The following is a 23,174-nucleotide window of genomic DNA, read 5'->3' as shown; positions in this document are numbered from 1 at the left end:
GTTAGATATACACACAAAATAACAAATGTGTTCACAAAATAAATAATAATATTTATAAAACAGTTACAATACATATATTTATCTGTTTTCTCAAATTTTGACTCAAACTTGAATTTCTGGATAATCCAACCATTATGTTTGAAACAAAATTGTAAACCCTTGCAAACATTTGACTGACCAGGCCAAAACACATAGACTGGAACAATGATATATGAATACACAAAATGACACATTTAGGTGTTAATACTCTTTAAGAACGTTTAATTATTGCATGCAATCTGGGAGTGGATGCAAATGCAGCTTTGATTTCAAACATGTCCTAAATTTAAGCATATCCGAGTACTGTGACACGTCTTTAATCAATTTAGAAGTTCAGTTTTACAATATATGATACATTGTAATTAATATATACCGTAGTATCAATAAAACTATATTAGTCGACATTATGTAGTATAAATTATTCAGTATAATTATCACTTACGGGAAGTTGTATAGTTTGTTTGCACGAGTAGGTTTCACGTTTCATTTGAAGTTGCATTGTTTCACGCACACCTAATTGAAATTCCTGTAAAGAAGGCACACTTTCTGGCTATAATTTTGTTCAATAGAAAAGATTTATTTGCCCTTTGGAATGTGTTATATACTATACTTGTAATGGGTAAAGGGGTAGCTTGTATCTCTATTTCCGATTAATAAGTCAGTAAACGGCTACTTTCATGAATGTAGTTATCGAGATGTTCTGTTGTATGTATGACTGGTCACAACTTCCTAAGTGCCCTTACCAAAGTCATCCATTGTTCTGCGCATTTGTTGTATTTCCTTCTTAATATTAAAATTTAGGTATGTGAAGTTGGCTTGTACATTGTACATCGTAGTTCAGCTAGTAATTCGCCAATATTTGAATTAATAGCTAGTAGATCGGTATTCAGCGTGTAGTTCAAAACAAACAAACTAACATACATAATATTTGAATTACTAGCTAGTAGTTGGGTATTCAGCGTGTAGTTCGGACCAAATACACCAGCATACACAATATTTGAATTACTAGCTAGTAGATCGGTATTCAGCGTGTAGTTCGAAACAAACACACTAACATACATAATATTTGAATTACTAGCTAGTAGATGGGTATTCAGCGTGTAGTTCGGACCAAACACACCAGCATACACAATATTTGAATTACTAGCTAGTAGATCGGTATTCAGCGTGTAGTTCGGAACAAATACACCAGCATACACAATATTTGAATTACTAGCTAGTAGATCGGTATTCAGCGTGTAGTTCGGACCAGACACACTAACATACATAATATTTGAATTACTAGCTAGTAGATGGGTATTCAGCGTGTAGTTCGGAACAAACCCACTAGCATACACAATATTTGAATTACTAGCTAGTAGATCGGTATTCAGCGTGTAGTTCGAAACAAACAAACTAACATACATAATATTTGAATTACTAGCTAGTAGATGGGTATTCAGCGTGTAGTTCATACCAAATACACCGGCATACACAATATTTGAATTACTAGCTAGTAGATCGGTATTCAGCGTGTAGTTCGGACCAGACACACTAACATACATAATATTTGAATTACTAGCTAGTAGATGGGTATTCAGCGTGTAGTTCGGACCAAATACACCATCATACACAATATTTGAATTACTAGCTAGTAGATGGGTATTCAGCGTGTAGTTCATACCAAATACACCGGCATACACAATATTTGAATTACTAGCTAGTAGATCGGTATTCAGCGTGTAGTTCGGACCAGACACACTAACATACATAATATTTGAATTACTAGCTAGTAGATGGGTATTCAGCGTGTAGTTCGGAACAAACCCACTAGCATACACAATATTTGAATTACTAGCTAGTAGATGGGTATTCAGCGTGTAGTTCGGAACAAACCCACTAGCATACACAATATTTGAATTACTAGCTAGTAGATCGGTATTCAAATATTGTGTATGCTAGTAGGTTTGTTCCGAACTACACGCTGAATACCGATCTACTAGCTAGTAATTCAAATATTGTGTATGTTAGTTTGTTTGTTTCGAACTACACGCTGAATACCTATCTACTAGCTAGTAATTCAAATATTGTGTATGCTAGTGGGTTTGTTCCGAACTACACGCTGAATACCCATCTACTAGCTAGTAATTCAAATATTATGTATGTTAGTGTGTCTGGTCCGAACTACACGCTGAATACCGATCTACTAGCTAGTAATTCAAATATTGTGTATGCTGGTGTATTTGTTCCGAACTACACGCTGAATACCGATCTACTAGCTAGTAATTCAAATATTGTGTATGCTGGTGTATTTGGTCCGAACTACACGCTGAATACCCAACTACTAGCTAGTAATTCAAATATTATGTATGTTAGTTTGTTTGTTTCGAACTACACGCTGAATACCGATCTACTAGCTAGTAATTCAAATATTGTGTATGCTGGTGTATTTGGTCCGAACTACACGCTGAATACCCAACTACTAGCTAGTAATTCAAATATTATGTATGTTAGTTTGTTTGTTTCGAACTACACGCTGAATACCGATCTACTAGCTAGTAATTCAAATATTGGCGAATTACTAGCTGAACTACGATGTACAATGTACAAGCCAACTTCACATACCTTTAAAATTTCAAAATTATCTGGATTAACATGACTGCATTTAGACTCAGCCAAACTGTTAAACAACCAAAAACAAGGCTACAAAAACAAGTTTCAGAAAATCCAACAGTACATGTACAGAAATCACTGTCAGAAACCACTCTGTGGAAAAGACTTATATAATATATTTACAGTATTTTTTTTGTTCTTATATATCACGTACCTTTTGTTTTGTACAGACGTTAAGTGTATATTTTGTATTTTACCTACGTAAAGCGTATATTTTGTTTTGTACAGACGTAAAGCGTATATTTTGTTTTGTACAGGCGTATATTTTGTTTTGTACAGACGTAAAGCGTATATTTTGTTTTGTACAGACGTAAAGCTTATATTTTGTTTTGTACAGACATAAAGCGTATATTTTGTTTTGTGCAGACGTAAAGCGCATATTTTGTTTTGTGCAGACGTATAGCTTATATTTTGTTTTGTACAGACGTAAAGCGTATATTTTGTTTTGTGCAGACGTAAAGCGTATATTCTGTTTTGTACAGACGTAAAGCTTATATTTTGTTTTGTACAGACGTAAAGCTTATATTTTGTTTTGTACAGACGTGAACAGACGTAACACGTATATTTTGTTTTGTACAGACGTAAAGCGTATATTTTGTTTTGTACAGACGTAAAGCGTATATTTTGTTTTGTGCAAACGTGAAGCTTATATTTTGTTTTGTACAGACGTAAAGCGTATATTTTGTTTTGTGCAGACGTAAAGCGTATATTTTGTTTTGCACAGACGTAAAGCGTATATTTTGTTTTGTACAGACGTAAAGCGTATATTTTGTTTTGTGCAGACGTAAAGCTTATATTTTGTTTTGTACAGACGTAAAGCTTTATATGTTGTTTTGTACAGACATAAAGCTTATATTTGTTTTGTACAGACGTAAAACGTATATTTTGTTTTGTACAGACGTAAACAAACGTAAAGCTTATATTTTGTTCTGTACAGACGTAACGCTTATATTTTGTTTTGTACAGACGTAAAGCTTATATTTTGTTTTGTACAGACGTAACGCGTATATGTTGTTTTGCACAGACGTAACGCGTAGATTTTGTTTTGTACAGACATAAAGCGTATATTTTGTTTTGTACAGACATAAAGCGTATATTTTGTTTTGTACAGACGTTAAGCTTATATTTTGTTTTGTACAGACGTAAACAGACGTAACACGTATATTTTGTTTTGTACAGACGTAAACAGACGTAACACGTATATTTTGTTTTGTACAGACGTAAAGTTTATATTTTGTTTTGTACAGACGTAAACAGACGTAACACGTATATTTTGTTTTGTACAGACGTAAAGTTTATATTTTGTTTTGTACAGACGTAAACAAACGTAACACGTATGTTTTGTTCAGACGTAAAGCGTGTATTTTGTACAGACGTAAAGCATATATTTTGTTTTGTGCAGACGTAAAGCGTGTATTTTTTTTTGTACAGACGTAAAGCGTGTATTTTGTTTTGTGCAGACGTAAAGCGTGTATTTTGTTTTGTACAGACGTAAATCGTATATTTTGTTTTGTGCAGACGTAAAGCTTATATAGAGGATATTGAATGAGTGTAAGTTCATTACTGAATTTATTGCACGAGTTGAATAAAATTATATCATGCAAGCCTCTGGCGAAAATAATATTATTTTATTCAACGAGTGCAATAAATTCAGTAATGAACTTACACGAATTTAATATTCTATTTATCACATACCCAAAATAAAGACCGTTTAAAGTGAAATAAGTCATTTTTCATTGACGCGTCTATAACGCTAACATTTAGCGCGTCTTTACACTATGTTTGTATAACGCTAATGACGTCACGTCAAAATATATGCACGGCCGTGCAATACCATATTTACGGAGTCGCAAAATCGGCACGGGTGTGTGATAAATTTTGTTTTGTACAGACGTAAAGCTTATATTTTGTTTCGTACAGACGTAAAGCGTATATTTTGTTTTGTACAGACGTAAAGCTTATATTTTGTTTTGTACAGACGTAAAGCTTATTTATTTTTGTACAGACGTAAAGCGTCTATTTTGTACAGACGTAAAGCGTATATTTTGTTTTGTACAGACGTAAAGCGTATACTTTGTTTTGTACAGACGTAAAGCGTATGTTTTGTTTCGTACAGACGTAAAGCGTATATTTTGTTTTGTACAGACATAAAGCTTATATTTTGTTTTGTACAGACGTTAAGCTTATATTTTGTTTTGTACAGACGTAAAGCGTCTATTTTGTACAGACGTAAAGCGTATATTTTGTTTTGTACAGACGTAAAGCGTATATTTTGTTTTGTACAGACGTTAAACGTAAATTTTGTTTTTGTACAGACGTAAAGCGTACCCTTTTTGTTCAGATATAAAATTTGTATAGACATAAAGTTTGTCACTGTTTTGTACTGTTTTTCACTGCCTAAAGTTCTGGCCGCTTTTTCAATCTGCATTCGATCGCTGCTTCAGAATGCTTTTTTATCTAGTATAGTAAAACTTAAAGCTCTGCTTTTCTTAAGGTGTTATCTTTAATTAACATGTGTATTACAATGTCAAGATAAAGAAAGATTACAAAATCTCACGAGGAGTTCAAATGTACATCTATGTGGGGATGTGGCTCAGTGGTAGAGCGTTCGCTTTGCATGTGAAAGGCCCCGGGTTCGATCCCCGGCATCTCCATATTTTAATAAAAAAAATTTAGAATCTACATTGTTTTTGATCAAAGTATAAAATGTGCAAACCATATAATGTTTTTAACTTAGTGGCTATTGTAACGTCCCATTTAATTATCTTCCTTTAAGTCTAACCCTTCTGTTACATTGCTTAATCTTTGAACATTTTTTCACATTTACGTTGAAGCAAAATATGTATCAAACTGTTAAGCACCAGATCAAGTAAAAGAACAGTAATTAGTTTCTGTTTTTAATATAATAATGCACGTGATATATTCAGTTATTTCCTTCTTTGTAATATATTTAGATTTGTCCTTCTTTGTAATATATTTAGCTTTATCCTTCTTTGTAATATATTTAGTTTTGTCCTTCTTTGTTATATACATGTATTAGCTTTGCCCTTCGAATTCTTTGTAATATTTTCAGCTACCGGTATGTCGTTTTTGTAATATGTTTAGTTATTTCTTTCTTTGTAATATATTTATCTTTGTCCTTCTTTGTAATATATTTACCTTTCACCAGAATTATGATATCATAAAATACATGTTATGTGTTGTAGTATCTTATTCCAAGTACTATTCTCAACATATAATTTATGGTTTTTTTTGTTCTAAATTCAATCATATATTTAGATAATTATGATGAGTTTTTACAAGATAATTTTCAAAGCCAAAATTATGTGTTTTTTTTTTTAAATAATTTTATAGTTTCTGTAACTGCTCAAATTGTCTAATGCTGAAAAACATTTATCAACGAAAAGATCAGACAATTTTAGTGTGGATAAGAGCCGGTTTGTGTTATGTTGTATTTTTTGTTCGACTAGATCTAACTGAGCAGGAAATATAATTGTATAAAATATAGCAAATGCTAGTTTTTAGATTTGTTGCATGGGCATTAGTTTTTCTAAGTTAGTATATATATTTAGCCCTATGAATTTCAGAAAATCGTTTCTGTCTTTTACACATCATTAAACCATGATTCCTTTTTTTAAGTCTTACGTATGTTTGTGCTCAGATTATTGATTTAATTTACAGTTTTCGGGAGTTTTCATATAGACAAAATTAAAACTGTTCTATAGAATTTCTTTAAACTTGGCATGTTGTTAGAATATGATATCAGAAACATTTTAAGCGAAAAAAAATTGGGATCACCATAATCGTTTTTTGAGATATCTGCCCCTGAATCAGAACTTTCTACTTATTTGAGGTCATTTAAAGGGCAGATATCTTATACACACGTAAATGAATTCTTGTTTTTACTCCTGGATAATGTTTTTCTTTTTATTATTGAATACAATACATAATTACATGCAATTCATTATATCGTTTCTGTTATTCAATGAAAATTAAGGTACTTTAAAATCATAAAAAGGCCAATTTTTAAGAAAAAAATGTTAAGAAAAGAAGTTGGAAAAAAACTTTCCACTCTGAATTTGTTCTTAAAAATTGTGCATATTGACTAAGACGAATGTAAGCTTCATGAAATTAAGAAGAAAAAAATTGTATTGCTTAGCTTCATTATAAATTATCTGCCCTTGAATTTATCAAAAAGGTCCAATTCAAGGGCAGATTACTCGAAAATGAGAACTTTTCTTCCCATTTAAAATGTTTCTGTTTTCATATTCATTTAACATGCCAAGTTTAAATAAAATGTATTGAACAGTTTTAATTTTGCTTATATGTCTATACAAGTGCATTTCCAAAAATGCCTGGAATCGCCGTTCAACCATGAATATAGAAATAATATTTCCTTTCTTGTCTAATACTTTATTGTATGTGGTCAACACATAAAGCCATCAAAAATACTTGATTTACACTACCATTGCGTTCTTGTCAAAACATTTTGACGCGCTGCTGGGTCAGAATGTAGGAGATACTCACAGTATTACCAATGAGAAAAATATCACAATAACTTAACTCGTAGTACAGTTAGTTAGACTACATGCGCTACTTAATAAGTGCATCAATCAGCAAAAAGAATCAGTTTCTTGCGTAATTAACAACAGTTACTAAAATTTTATCATATCTTATTGCTTTTACATTTTATACAAAAACAGATACATTGTCACATGTAAACAAACTACAAAACAGTAACGAATAAATTTACAGTTATTACATGGATATTATTGTTATTATTAAAAAGCAAAAGGGTCGGGCCACAAGTTTTAACAACATTAGAGAATTGGCCCTTCCCATAACAGTTACTGGCTGCACATTAAAATTGATGTCTGTGAACATGCTTTTAATGGAACTCCGTCAAGTTTTGGAAAGTAAACAAAATATACTTTTTTAGACTACATTCTCTAATCAGAAATGGCATGTAGCAAAAATATTGCAATTTGCTGGGTTTATCCTGCAAGAGAATAAAGACTGGTACTGAGTTCGTACATTGATAATGGTATTTTTTACTTGTGCGAATAAGTAACCCGACAAAACATGGCGGTTGGGCGAGTCCATTTAAGCATCCCTTATTGAAGTCTTTTGACGGCCATTTTGTTATCATGTGATACTGAATTATTCGCTCTGATTGGCTAAAGGCAGGCGGTGTACAGGTAGAACTGTTCAAATCTTGTCAAGGAACGGCGAAAATGAAAACTCCGGAAAATGTCTTAGGTGACATTATACTCAAATTTTCATTGTCAAGTTGAGCTAAATCAATTTTATATTTCAAAATATTTTTACTGTTATAATGGTGATTGACCAACAGTTGATACTGCTAAGTGTATAAAGTATTAAAACACTGCCCCACTCTTTTCATAAATTGAACGATACAGGTAAATTCCGGAGGGTATTAATGGAAATGTCCGTGGGCCACCTGAGTTATTTTTCGTTAATGCGAAGTAAATTATAGAATTAAAAGGAATTATAGCAAAATGTAAATTCACCTGTTCATTTACTATATACCATTGAAAGTATTGTCTGGAATATTTCTTTTTTCAGGTAAACAAAGAGCACTGTATTTTTCTGTTATCATATTCTTATCTATATTATCAGACAATTTCAGGGTTCCAAAGTTTAGCACTATATTATGTGAACATGTCGCGGTACACACATTTAAATCGAATGACAAAAATGGATTATGCACATCTTACAGCAAAGGCAAAAATCGAAAACCTTTAAACTCTCAACAATAATTGTTTGGAAATAAATTTTCTGAACTTATAAAATAATCTACAGCACTAACATGATTACAAGTGACATGTCCTTCAAATTGTTTCCAATTCGTCCATTTAGTTTACATTTAATATTCCTGCTTAACAAATTCCACCTGACTTTCTTCTATGTTTAAATGTAATGTATATTGTTCAATTGAAAGACTGTTTAATGAGTTCATTTATAATGTCTCTTGAAAACAAAATATTTGACGAATGATAAAAGTAACGTTGCATTTAGTTCTCAGCGAATATAGCTCTGTTACGCCAGTTAAGTTCTCAGCACAGCTCTCGACAAACATAGCTCTGTTACGACGCATAAAGCTCTCAGCACATTTAGCTCTGTTACGTCGAATATGACTCTCGACGAATGTATAGCTATGTTACGTTGCATATAGTTCCCAGCACATTTAGCTCTGTTACGTCGAATATACATCTCGACGAATGTATAGCTATGTAACGGTGCATATAGTTCTCAGCCAATATAGCTCTGGTACGCCGCATATAGCTCTCGGCGAATATAGCTCTGTTACTAATCTGTTACGTCACATGTAGCTCTGAGCACATATAGCTCTGTTACGTCGCTTACAACAGATCTTACAACAGATCTTTGTTGTCGAGAGCTATTCTCGACAACAAAGATCTGTACGTCGCTATAGCTGTCAGCGATGTTATGCCGCATATAGCTCACAGCGAATATAGCTCTGTTACATCGCATATAGCTCACAGTGAATATAAGTCTGTTATGCCGCATATAGCTCACAGTGAGTATAGCTTTGTTATGCCGCATATAGCTCACAGCGAATATAGCTCTGTTATACCGCAAATAGCTCACAGTGAATATAGCTCTGTTGCGTCGCATATTGCTCATAGTGAATATAGCTATGTTACGTCGCATATAGTTCACAGTGAATATAGCTCTGTTATGTCGCATATAGCTCTCAGTGAATATAGCTTTGTTACGTTGCATATAGCTCACAGTGAATATAGCTCTGTTATGCCGCATATAGCTCACAGTGAGTATAGCTATGTTATGTCGCATATAGCTCACAGTGAATATAGCTATGTTATGCCGCATCTTGCTCACAGTGAATATAGCTATGTTATGTCGCATATAGCTCACAGTGAATATAGCTCTGTTATGCCGCATATAGCTCACAGCGAATATAGCTCTGTTATGTCGCATATAGCTCTCAGTGAATATAGCTCTGTTGCGTCGCATATTGCTCATAGTGAATATAGCTATGTTACGTCGCATATAGTTCACAGTGAATATAGCTCTGTTATGTCGCATATAGCTCTCAGTGAATATAGCTTTGTTACGTTGCATATAGCTCACAGTGAATATAGCTCTGTTATGCCGCATATAGCTCACAGTGAGTATAGCTATGTTATGTCGCATATAGCTCACAGTGAATATAGCTATGTTATGCCGCATATTGCTCACAGTGAATATAGCTATGTTATGTCGCATATAGCTCACAGTGAATATAGCTCTGTTATATGCCGCATATAGCTCACAGCGAATATAGCTCTGTTATGTCGCATATAGCTCTCAGTGAATATAGCTTTGTTACGTCGCATATAGTTCACAGTGAATATAGCTCTGTTATGCCGCATATAGCTCACAGCGAATATAGCTCTGTTATGTCGCATATAGTTCACAGTGAATATACCTCTGTTATGCCGCATATAGCTCACAGCGAATATAGCTCTGTTATGTCGCATATAGTTCACAGTGAATATAGCTCTGTTATGCCGCATATAGCTTTGTTATGTCGCATATAGCTCACAGCGAATATAGCTCTGTCGTGGCGTCCATGACAATAGTTAGTATGTGGCGTCCATGACAATAGTTAGTATGTGGCGTACATGGCAATAATTAGTATCTGGCGTACATGGCAATAGTTAGTATGTGGCGTACATGGCAATAATTAGTATGTAGCGTACATGGCAATAGTTAGTATCTGGCGTACATGACAATAATTAGTATGTGGCGTGCATGGCAATTGTTAGAATGTGGCGTACATGGCAATAGTTAGTATGTGGCGTATATGACAATAGTTAGTATGGGGCGTACATGCCAATAGTTAGTATCTGGCGTACATGACAATAGTTAGTATCTGGCGTACATGACAATAGTTAGTATGGGGCGTACATGCCAATAGTTAGTATCTGGCGTACATGACAATAGTTAGTATGTGGCGTACATGGCAATAGTTAGTATGGGGCGTACATGACAATAGTTAGTATGTTGCGTACATGGCAATAGTTAGTATGTGTCGTACATGACAATTGTTAGTATGTGGCGTACATGGCAATAGTTAGTATGTGTCGTACATGGCAATTGTTAGTATCTGGCGTACATGGCAATAGCGAGTATGTGGCGTACATGGCAATAGTTAGTATGGGGCGTACATGACAATTATTAGTATCTGGCATACATGGCAATTGTTAGTATGTGTCGTACATGACAATAGTTAGTATGTGTCGTACATGGCAATAGTTAGTATGTGTCGTACATGGCAATAGTTAGTATGTGTCGTACATGGCAATAGTTAGTATGTGTCGTACATGGCAACAGTTAGTATGTGGCGTACATGCAATAGTTAGTATCTGGCGTACATGACAATAATTAGTATGTGGCGTACATGGCAATAGCTAGTATGTGTCGTACATGGCAACAGTTAGTATGTGGCGTACATGGCAATAGTTAGTATGTTTTCGAATATGACAATAGTAAGTATGTGGCGTACATGGCAATAGTTAGTATGTGGCGTATATGACAATAGTTAGTATGGGTCGTACATGCCAATAGTTAGTATCGGGCGTACATGACAATAGTTAGTATCTGGCGTACATGACAATAGTTAGTATGTGGCGTACATGGCAATAGTTAGTATGTGGCGTACATGACAATAGTTAGTATGTGGCGTACATGGCAATAGTTAGTATGGGGCCGTACATGACAATAGTTAGTATGGGGCGTACATGACAATAGTAAGTTATGTGGCGTACATGGCAATAGTTAGTATGGGGTGTACATGACAATAGTTAGTATGTGGCGTACATGGCAATAGTTAGTATGTGGCGTACATGGCAATTGTTAGTATGTGGCATCAATGGCAATAGTTAGTATGTGTCGTACATGACAATAGTTACTATGTGTCGTATATGACAATAGTTAGTATGTGGCGTACATGGTAATAGCTAGTATGTGGCGTACATGGCAATAGTTAGTATCTGGCGTACATGACAATAGTTAGTATGTGGCGTATATGACAATAGTTAGTATGTGGCGTACATGGCAATAGTTAGTATGTGGCGTCCATGACAATAGTTAGTATGTGGCGTCCATGACAATAGTTAATATGTGGCGTACATGCAATAATTAATATCTGGCGTACATGACAATAATTAGTATGTGGCGTACATGGCAATTGTTAGTATGTTTCGTATATGACAATAGTTAGTATGTGACAAACATGGCAATAGTTAGTATGTGTCGTACATGACAATTGTTAGTATGTGTCGTACATGACAATAATTAGTATATGGCGTACATGACAATTGTTAGTATGTTGCGTACATGGCAATAGTTAGTATGTGGTGTACATATGTGGCGTATATGACAATAGTTAGTATGTGGCGTACATGGCAATAGTTAGTATCTGGCGTACATGACAATAGTTAGTATGTGTCGTACATGGCAATTGTTAGTATCTGGCGTACATGACAATTGTTAGTATGTGGCGTACATGGCAATAGTTAGTATCTGGCGTACATGACAATAGTTAGTATCTGGCGTACATGGCAATAATTAGTATGTAACGTACATGGCAATAGTTAGTATGTGGCGTACATGGCAATAGTTAGTAGTGGCGTACATGGCAATAGTTAGTATGTGGCGTACATGGCAATAGTTAGTATGTGGCGTACATGGCAATAATTAGTATGTGGCGTACATGGCAATAGTTAGTATCTGGCGTAAACATGGCAAATAATTAGTATGTAACGTACATGGCAATAGTTAGTATGTGGCGTACATGGCAATAATTAGTAATGTGGCGTACATGGCAATAGTTAGTATCTGGCGTACATGGCAATAATAGTATGTAACGTACATGGCAATAGTTAGTATGTGGGCGTACATGGCAATAGTTAGTTATGTGGCGAACATGGCAATAGTTAGTATGTGGCGTACATGGCAATAGTTAGTATGTGGCGTACATGGCAATAGTTAGTATGTGGCATACATGACAATAGTTAGTATGTGACATACATGGCAATAGTTTGTATGTGTCGTGCATGGCAATATGGTACTGATGTCCTACATAATCTTTATTTATTTATTTATCTATTTATTTATTTTAGCAATACTATCATCTTTTTTAGTGTCACGTAAATACGTTCATTCATTCATTCATTCATTCATTCATTCATTCATTCATTCATTTATTTATTTATTTATTTATAGATTCTAGCATATTTATTTGTTTGTTTATTTATTTATTTATTAGTTTGTTTGTTTATTTATTTGTTTGTTTGTTTGTTTGTTTGTTTTAGCAATACCATCATCTTTTCTAGTGTCAAGTAAATACAATATTTAAGCAAAGATTTTAGCTCTTGATCTCATTTCATATCTTATTATGAACTTGTTTTTTCTTTTATTTTCTTCCTTTCCTAAGTGTTATTGGGTTCTAGAGGGTTAAGCTTACATTTACCTGGATGAATTGATAATACCTTGTTCCTTGGGCGCGATGAGCACGCCTCGGAATAGATGAAGGTACCAACAAGCCATACCGCTTGCAAACACATTGTTCACTTGAAATATATAATTTTACACATATCAGCATATTGAGCAAAAGGAAATAAAACCGGTGTAGGCAATTTACCACGCAATTTATTCACAGTGGATAAATGCACCTACCTCTAGTGCTCGCAAAACGAGACAAAAGTTGGATTAACTAAGATTGAAAAAAAAATGATACAGTAATTACGTTTCAATATTGTTATTGATATCATGTCTTCTATTAATCAGTAAAATTAAACTGTAAACGAAAATTGAACGACCATTATTGTACATTTTGATAAACAGAATATAGAACAAATAGAATATAAGAAATATGGAGATGCCGGGGATCGAACCCGGGGCCTTTCACATGCAAAGCGAACGCTCTACCACTGAGCCACATCCCCATCTATGTCATACTGTTTAGTGTTAGATTACAGTAGCTCAAGCTTATAACAATGGTACCACATAAGATTATCAATATATTAATATATATTATTTAACCTTTATTTTTGTTTATTATTTTATTGTGTTAGAAATTTTGATCGCTTAGTTCTCATACATTTATGAGGATTTATATAAAATAACAATTATAGGTTAAAATATGGAGATGCCGGGGAACGAACCCGGGGGTTTTCACATGCAAAGCGAACGCTCCACCACTCAGCCTCATCCTTTTTTGTTAGATTATGTAGGACATCAGTACCATATTGCCATGTACGCATATAGCTCACAGCGAATATAGCTCTGTTATGTCGCATATAGCTCTCAGTGAATATAGCTTTGTTACGTCGCATATAGTTCACAGTGAATATAGCTCTGTTATGCCGCATATAGCTCACAGCGAATATAGCTCTGTTATGTCGCATATAGTTCAAAGTGAATATAGCTCTGTTATGCCGCATATAGCTCACAGCGAATATAGCTCTGTTATGTCGCATATAGTTCACAGTGAATATAGCTCTGTTATGCCGCATATAGCTCACAGCGAATATAGCTTTGTTATGTCGCATATAGCTCACAGCGAATATAGCTCTGTCGTGGCGTCCATGACAATAGTTAGTATGTGGCGTCCATGACAATAGTTAGTATGTGGCGTCCATGACAATAGTTAGTATGTGGCGTACATGGCAATAATTAGTATCTGGCGTACATGGCAATAGTTAGTATGTGGCGTACATGGCAATAATTAGTATGTGGCGTACATGGCAAAAGTTAGTATCTGGCGTACATGACAATAATAAGTATATGACGTACATGGCAATTGTTAGTGAGTGGCGTACATGGCAATAGTTAGTATGTGGCGTATATGACAATAGTAAGTATGGGGCGTACATGCCAATAGTTAGTATCTGGCGTACATGACAATAGTTAGTATGTGGCGTACATGACAATAGTTAGTATTGGGCGTACATGCCAATAGTTAGTATCTGGGCGTACATGACAACAAATAGTAAGTATGTGGCGTACATGGCAATAGTTAGTATGGGGCGTACATGATAATAGTTAGTATGTGGCGTACATGGCAATAGTTAGTATGTGCCGTACATGACAATTGTTAGTATGTGGCGTACTTGGCAATAGTTAGTAGTATGTGTCGTACATGACAATTGTTAGTATCTGGCGTACATGGCAATATCTAGTATGTGGCGTACATGGCAATAGTTAGTATGGGGCGTAAATGGCAATATTTAGTATGTGTCGTACATGACAATTGTTAGTATCTGGCGTACATGGCAATAGCTAGTATGTGGCGTACATGGCAATAGTTAGTATGGGGCGTACATGACAATAATTAGTATGTTGCATACATGGCAATTGTTTAGTATGTGTCGTACATGACAATAGCTAGTATGTGGCGTACATGCAATAGTTAGTATGGGGCGTACATGACAATAATTAGTATGTTGCATACATGGCAATTGTTAGTATGTGTCGTACATGACAATAGTTAGTATGTGGCGTACATGGCAATAGTTAGTATGTGTCGTACAATGGCTATAGTTAGTATGTGTCGTACATGGCAATAGTTAGTATGTGTCGTACATGGCAACAGTTAGTATCTGGCGTACATGACAATAGTTAGTATGTTTCGAATATGACAATAGTAAGTATGTGGCGTACATGTCAATATTTTAGTATGTGGCGTATATGACAATAGTTAGTATGGGGCGTACATGCCAATAGTTAGTATCGGGCGTACATGACAATAGTTTAGTATGTGGCGTACATGGCAATTGTTAGTATGTGGCGTACATGGCAATAGTTAGTATGTGGCGTACATGGCAATTGTTAGTATGTGGCGTACATGGCAATAGTTTAGTATGTGGCGTCCATGACAATAGTTAGTATGTGGCGTACATGGCAATAGTTAGTATGTGTCGTATATGACAATAGTTAGTATGTGGCGTACATGGTAATAGCTAGTATGTGGCGTACATGGCAATAGTTAGTATGTTTCGTATATGACAATAGTTAGTATGTGACATACATGGCAATAGTTAGTATGTGTCGTACATGACAATTGTTAGTATGTGTCTTACATGACAATAATTAGTATGTGTCGTACATGACAATTGTTAGTATGTGGCCTCCATGGCAATAGTTAGTATGTGGCGTACATGACAATAGTAAGTATGTGGCGTACATGGCAATAGTAAGTATGTGGCGTCCATGACAATAGTTAGTATATGGCGTCCATGACAATAGTTAATATGTGGCGTACATGGCAATAATTAGTATCTAGCGTACATGACAATAATTAGTATGTGGCGTACATGGCAATAGTTAGTATGTTTCGTATATGACAATAGTTAGTATGTGACAAACATGGCAATAGTTAGTATGTGTCTTACATGACAATTGTTAGTATGTGGCGTACATGGCAATAGTTAGTATGTGGTGTACATATATGGCGTATATGACAATAGTTAGTATGTGGCGTACATGGCAATAGTTAGTATGTGGCGTACATGACAATAGTTAGTATCTGGCGTACATGGCAATAGTTAGTATGTGGCGTACATGGCAATAATTAGTAATGTAACGTACATGGCAATAGTTAGTATGTGGCGTACATGGCAATAGTTAGTATGTGGCGAACATGGCAATAGTTAGTATGTGGCGTACATGGCAATAGTTAGTATGTGGCGTACATGGCAATAATTAGTATGTGGCGTACATGGCAATAGTTAGTATGTGGCATACATGACAATAGTTAGTATGTGACATACATGGCAATAGTTTGTATGTGTCGTACATGGCAATATGGTACTGATGTCCTACATAATCTAACAAAAAAGGATGTGGCTGAGTGGTGGAGCGTTCGCTTTGCATGTGAAAACCCCCGGGTTCGTTCCCCGGCATCTCCATATTTTAACCTATTATTGTTATTTGATATAAATCCTCATAAATGTATGAGAACTAAGCGATCAAAATTTCTAACACAATAAAATAATAAACAAAAATATAGGTTAAATAATATATATTTTTATATTGATAATCTTATGTGGTACCATTGTTATAAGCTTGAGCTACTGTAATCTAACACTAAACAGTATGACATATATGGGGATGTGGCTCAGTGGTAGAGCGTTCGCTTTGCATGTGAAAGGCCCCGGGTTCGATCCCCGGCATCTCCATATTTCTTATATTCTATTTGTTCTATATTCTGTTTATCAAAATGTACAATAATGGTCGTTCAATTTTCGTTTACAGTTTAATTTTACTGATTAATAGAAGACATGATATCAATAACAATATTGAAACGTAATTACTGTATCATTTTTTTTTCAATCTTAGTTAATCCAACTTTTGTCTCGTTTTGCGAGCACTAGAGGTAGGTGCATTTATCCACTGTGAATAAATTGCGTGGTAAATTGCCTACACCGGTTTTATTTCCTTTTGCTCAATATGCTGATATGTGTAAAATTATATATTTCAAGTGAACAATGTGTTTGCAAGCGGTATGGCTTGTTGGTACCTTCATCTATTCCGAGGCGTGCTCATCGCGCCCAAGGAACAAGGTATTATCAATTCATCCAGGTAAATGTAAGCTTAACCCTCTAGAACCCAATAACACTTAGGAAAGGAAGAAAATAAAAGAAAAAACAAGTTCATAACAAGATATGAAATGAGATCAAGAGCTAAAATCTTTGCTTAAATATTGTATTTACTTGACACTAGAAAAGATGATGGTATTGCTAAAACAAACAAACAAACAAACAAATAAATAAACAAACAAACAAACAAACTAATAAATAAATAAATAAACAAACAAATAAATATGCTAGAATCTATAAATAAATAAATAAATAAATGAATGAATGAATGAATGAATGAATGAATGAATGAATGAATGAATGAATGAATGAATGAATGAATGAATGAACGTATTTACGTGACACTAAAAAAGATGATAGTATTGCTAAAATAAATAAATAGATAAATAAATAAATAAATAAACAAAGAAATAAATCGCCCCATTAAAGCAAAAAGGTACCAAGTGACATTTTCATGTTTTTGAGAAAATCGCGTTTAAAGATTTGAAGTTCCATATCAAATCAGGTTTTTACAAGATTGCAAAGAAACTTCACATATATTTAGATAATATTTGAATTTACATGCTCAAAAAGTTGGAAAGCTTATATATTACTAATTAGTGATAATTAATCAATTAAAGGAAATGGTTCCTTTTTGCACTAATAAATATTTTGACTGACAAATGCAAGAAGGTACCATATGATCGCTTGGCCCCTTTTTGCATTGAATGATTTTTAACATTTGCTGTCGAATATATCATAAAAAGGTACCATATGGCAGTTGGCACCTTTTTGTCCCAACAATATTTACAAAAAGCATCATTTGGTTACAGTTTTATTCTACAATGATGCAAATAAAAATATGAAATTCTTGTGTTTTCAGTAAATGTCTGATACAACTATCACACTGCATGTTTTTAAAGTCTTCCTCTGTGATCAATATCCAAGCCTATGTCAAAATCTCTTACATTGTTAGTCAAAATTGGAATTATTCTTATCCGATTCCATCGTGACATAATCTTTTTCTTTTCTGTATGTTTTTAAGTGGCATTATAATTATGGAGATCCTTTGGGATAATTTTCTTTGCACACAAAGTAACCAAGTAATTTTTCTTTTGAATAGAAACTGTAGGTTTTGGTAACTTCATATCTTGTTCACCATTTGTCCACTGGTACTTTCTGTCTGTTTAGATTTTGTATTCTTAACTTCTATTTCCATAAAATCTTCAGCATTGAAGCTGTAATTTACAAAAACTGACTTTGGGCTTTCCTTTGGTACCTGTATCCATTTCACCTGTAGCCAGTTTACTCTTTGTCCGTCAATGGATGTTTTGAGTCTCGGACACTGTTTTTTAATGAAGTATTTGAAATCAAAAACATGGTTATATTTCATTGGCACAGAAATGTTTGGCTGTGATTTTCTGGCCAGTGATATTAGAGAACACAACTGAATGATACATAATTATACAGGAATTATTTTCTTTGCCCCTTCAAGAGTCAAGTTTTCACTCCATCTGTAAGTGACCCGATACAAGAAATTTGTGATGATCAATCTTAAACTTGGAACTTGTGATAATATAAAAGAAGAGACCCAGCTACGAATCAATTTCTGTTTTGTCCCCCGTATGAATCTGAAAAATATGTGACTTATTTGACATTATCACTCTGGCAAGTAAAAAGGGGCTTTTATTAAACAGGAAGCTATTTCACATGCCTCTCTTTGCAGTTGGTTTTATCCCATACATGACATACAACATTTTTGTCTCATAAGGAATATATACTGTCAAGTTGTGTAGCAAGAGTTTTCTTGAATAGTAAAGCTCACTCACTAATGAGCAAGGGGTTGTAACAACGGCCTTGATATCAAAACATGCAACATAAACGCATGTGTCACCTTTTGCTCCAACTTTATTTTAACCTTTACTTCTTGTGAATTTTCTTTCTGTTTTTGATGTTCAATATATTGTTCCTTGATCGTGCCATCCAGTGTGCCTACTGCCTTCCTAAACGTATGTTGCTTAACAGGTTTTATTTCCTTTTTTTCAAATTCAATAGATTACAATTTCCACATCTTTTTAATGTTTAAGTTATAGTCATGAGATACGTATTGTTTCTTTCAGTTTTTTTCTTGTATAATGTGATTTCATTTTAGGAAATTACTCTTTATGCTGTTTCACCAATTTAACTGTATCATAATCTAGTATATTTGCAGATGTACACTTCCCTGTCATGCTTCTCCTTCCATATAACCCATGTATCTTGTTGGCAAGAGTATAGTCAATTACTTTTCTTTTAACGTCCACGTTTTTGTGAAGAAGTCATTTATACACTATCATTATCTTCACACTGTTATCATTCCTCAATTTAAAACAGAAACAATAATCTGAGATATATTGTTATATTTGATGTCAACATCTAAATTGTGTATTCATTAAAAAGCTAAAAGGTACCAAGCAAACAATTTAATATATAAAATAATCTTAAGGGTCGTAAATTCTTTGTGTGCAGAAAGGGACCATGTGACACATGGTTCCTTTTTGCATTAATATAAGTGCTCAAAACTTATATAGTCATTCAATGCAAAAAGGTACTATGTGACGCTTGGTACCTTTTTGCTCAAACTGGTATACATATGGTACCTTTTTGCATTACTAAATGGGAAAATATTGACATTGTACCTTTTTACATAACCTTATATGTCTGTAAATAAACATGATACTACAGAGATATTTCTACAGATTAAAGATAACATTAAAACGTAATGAAAAATGATAAAAAGTCATTTTTGGCCAAAATGTCGCTTGGTACCTTTTTGCTTTAATGGGGCGAAATATGCTAAGATATATAAATAAATGAATGAATGAATTAATGAATGAGTGAATATATATATATAAAATAAATAAATAAATAATTCACTTATTGCCAACAGTAAAAGAGGCAAAATATTTTGCATTTAAATTGCGAATGAGTAACTTTTCGGGAACTATAACAAAACACCAAAAATAAAAGTTCTTTGACATAGATATGAAAGCATTTCTTAGGCATAATGGGCCTTTAAATCAGCCAACAGCAAAGCGCCTGGTTAGGCTGCACGGGTGAAGAGGCTTGGCTGATTTTACATTAGTGGGCAAAGGCAAGACATACATACATGACATTGTAACAAATGTAATGAAATTTATAGACCTCTTGAAACGTGATCATCATGATACTATTGTAAATCTAGAGCATTTACATACTTAATCTGTAGCACTGGCAATGACGTCGATACCTGGTTCATTCTGGCGCCGAGTATAAATATGTATGGATCAGATTTATATTAAAAAAAGAAATTTGAACACCTTTCTATTCTTTTCTTGTGGGTATACAAAGCTGGAGAAAACGCACTTTAAAATCTGTCAGACTGACAGCCGTGTCGCAACTTGCCGAAAATTACTTCGAATTGAAAGAGTCGTTACGCGGCCCAAACATGTATAGCTAAACCGCGTAAATTTGTCATTGTTCTACTTTATGAAAAACTACTTCTTGAATGTGGAATGAATACATAATATTTATACAAATCTTATTAAAATTTAGTACTACAGTTGGGGATGTGGCTCAGTGGTAGAGCGTTCGCTTTGCATGTGAAAGGCCCCGGGTTCGATCCCCGGCATCTCCACTTTTGGTTGAGATTTTATTTTTTTCTTTGTTTTTAGTTTGTTAAACGGTATCTATTGGATCCAAAAAAAAGTATGCCCAGGAGAATCTAATGTTATTTCTCGTATACTTACTAAATATACGCCAAAAGTTGCAACTAAGAATATAGTTTAAAAATACGTGAATAATGCAAAAATGATTGAAAGCAATTCAAATATATTTAGGAATTAGATATTCAATTATTTATTCTGACGTTTATACTCTTCAGGAGACCCAAAGGTGTGGTATGTTCTAATCCCAAATCATTCAGAAAATGATTATTTCACGGTATTGAACTGTTCACTAATGGGGGGAAGGGGGGTAATTTGTAAGCGGCCGGATAGCTCCGTCAGTAGAGCCGCAGTATGGTATTCCAAGGGTTCCAGGTTCGAGTCTCTGTCAGGCTGCACACTAATCTCCCCCTGTTACATAGTCAGTAGAGTCCCAGTACGGTATTCCGAGGGTCCAAGGTTCGAGTCTCGGTCAGGCTGCACATTAATCTACCCCTGTTACACAGTCAGTAGAGCCGCAGTTCGTTATTCGAAGGGTCCAAGGTTCGAGTCTCGGTCAGGCTGCACATTAATCTGCCCCTGATACATAGTCAGTAGAGCCCCAGTATGGTATTCCGATGGCCCCAGGTTCGAGACTCGGTGAGGCTGCACATTAATCTCCCCCGTTACATAGTCAGTAGAGCCCCAGTATGGTATTCCGAGGGCCCCAGGTTCGAGACTCGGTGAGGCTGCACATTAATCTCCCCCTGTTACACAATCAGTAGAGCCCCAGTACGGTATTCCGAGGGTCCCAGGTTCGAGTCTCGGTCAGGCTGCACATTAATCTGCCACTGCTACACAGTCAGTAGAGCAGCAGTATGTTATTCTGAGAGTCTCAGGTTTAAGTCTCGGTCAGGCTGCACATTAATCTGCCCCTGCTACACAGTCAATAGAGCCGCAGTACGTTATTCTGAGAGTCCCAGGTTTGAGTCTGGGTCAGGCTGCACATTAATATCCCCCTGTTACACAGTCAGTAGAGCCGCAATACGGTATTCCAAGGGCCCCATGTTCGAGTCTCGGCCAGGCTGTCCCAGGTTCAAACTTCGGCCAGGCTGCACATTAATCTCCCCCTGTTACACAGTCAGTAGAGCCGCAGTACGTTATTCTGAGGGTCCCTGGTTTGAGTCTCGGTCAGACTGCACATTAATCCCCCCCCCCCCCTGTTACAATTATTGACTTTTCTTGATAGAAAATACAGAGGAGTTTCAATCATTACTCATGGAGAAAAAAAATTAGTGAGTACAGTATGTTTGTTTGGATTTTTACGGCACGTCAACACATAACTGGCCATATCGTGCCGAATGCTATAATAGGCTTAAAATGTTATGTAAAACTTTGTAAATGACAATAGAAATAAGCCAATTAGAGAGTAAAGTATGTAAAAGGGATCAGTTGGGAGGGATCTGTTTTTTAGGGAAACCTGATTATTCCTACAATGCAGAATTACGGTCTGAATGCAAGTGTTAGTGTACATCATATCTCTAATTAGTGTTGTACAACTAAATCCTATACCTCTGTTGATGCCTTTTACTCTCCTAGACGTCAGTTAACACGTTGATATAACACTTTGGTTAAAGATATGGGAAGTCCTTATTATAAGACCTATACGTATAACCCATTATATCCCATTAAACTGATATTTTACACTTTTTCGTTAAGTTTTAAACAGATGACTGCAAGAACGTGTGGCTAACAAAATCAGACATCAGTTTAGATCTGATGCATTTAAACGATTTGATTATAAATATTTGAAAGTAATTGAATATCGATGAAAGATAAATGCAATATGAACATGCTAACACTAACTGAAATTAAATTTGTCACCTAACATAGGAGACATGTTCGTTTAAAGTGACATTATGCTCATCATTAGCTCGACTATTCGATAAGAATAAGTAGAGCTATTGTAGTCACCCGAGCGTCGGCGTCGGCGTAACCATTTATGTTAAAGTTTGTGTAATAGTTTAAATATTTTCAAAGTCCATTGACATATGGCTTTGAAACTTTGCATACTTGTTCACCATCATAACCCCAACCTGTAGACAGGGGGAGGTAACTTTATCAAGCATTTTGACAGAATTATGCCCCTTTTTCGACTAAGAATTTACGTTAAAGTTTTTGTAATACCTCA

The 23,174-nt window shown here is 34.9% G+C and overlaps 4 non-coding genes across 4 annotated transcripts; 3 read left to right on the top strand and 1 right to left on the bottom strand.

The window, feature by feature from the left end:
- Positions 1–5,273: 5,273 nt before the first annotated feature.
- Trnaa-ugc (transfer RNA alanine (anticodon UGC)) lies at positions 5,274–5,345 on the top strand. The gene has a single exon. It is a non-coding gene; the product is annotated as a tRNA-Ala (tRNA).
- Positions 5,346–13,616: 8,271 nt separating this feature from the next.
- Positions 13,617–13,688, bottom strand: Trnaa-ugc (transfer RNA alanine (anticodon UGC)). The gene has a single exon. It is a non-coding gene; the product is annotated as a tRNA-Ala (tRNA).
- A 3,162-nt stretch (positions 13,689–16,850) lies between these two features.
- On the top strand, positions 16,851–16,922 carry Trnaa-ugc (transfer RNA alanine (anticodon UGC)). The gene has a single exon. It is a non-coding gene; the product is annotated as a tRNA-Ala (tRNA).
- Positions 16,923–20,904: 3,982 nt separating this feature from the next.
- Positions 20,905–20,976, top strand: Trnaa-ugc (transfer RNA alanine (anticodon UGC)). Its single transcript has one exon. It is a non-coding gene; the product is annotated as a tRNA-Ala (tRNA).
- Positions 20,977–23,174: the final 2,198 nt, after the last annotated feature.

The sequence above is a fragment of the Ruditapes philippinarum genome, unplaced genomic scaffold, assembly GCF_026571515.1.
Source record: "Ruditapes philippinarum isolate M1 unplaced genomic scaffold, ASM2657151v2 ctg2416_1_1_1_1, whole genome shotgun sequence".
Taxonomy (NCBI): Eukaryota; Metazoa; Mollusca; class Bivalvia; order Venerida; family Veneridae; genus Ruditapes; species Ruditapes philippinarum.
The sequence above is the reverse complement of the archived record's forward strand: the minus strand, read 5'-3'. Positions and strand labels throughout refer to the sequence as shown.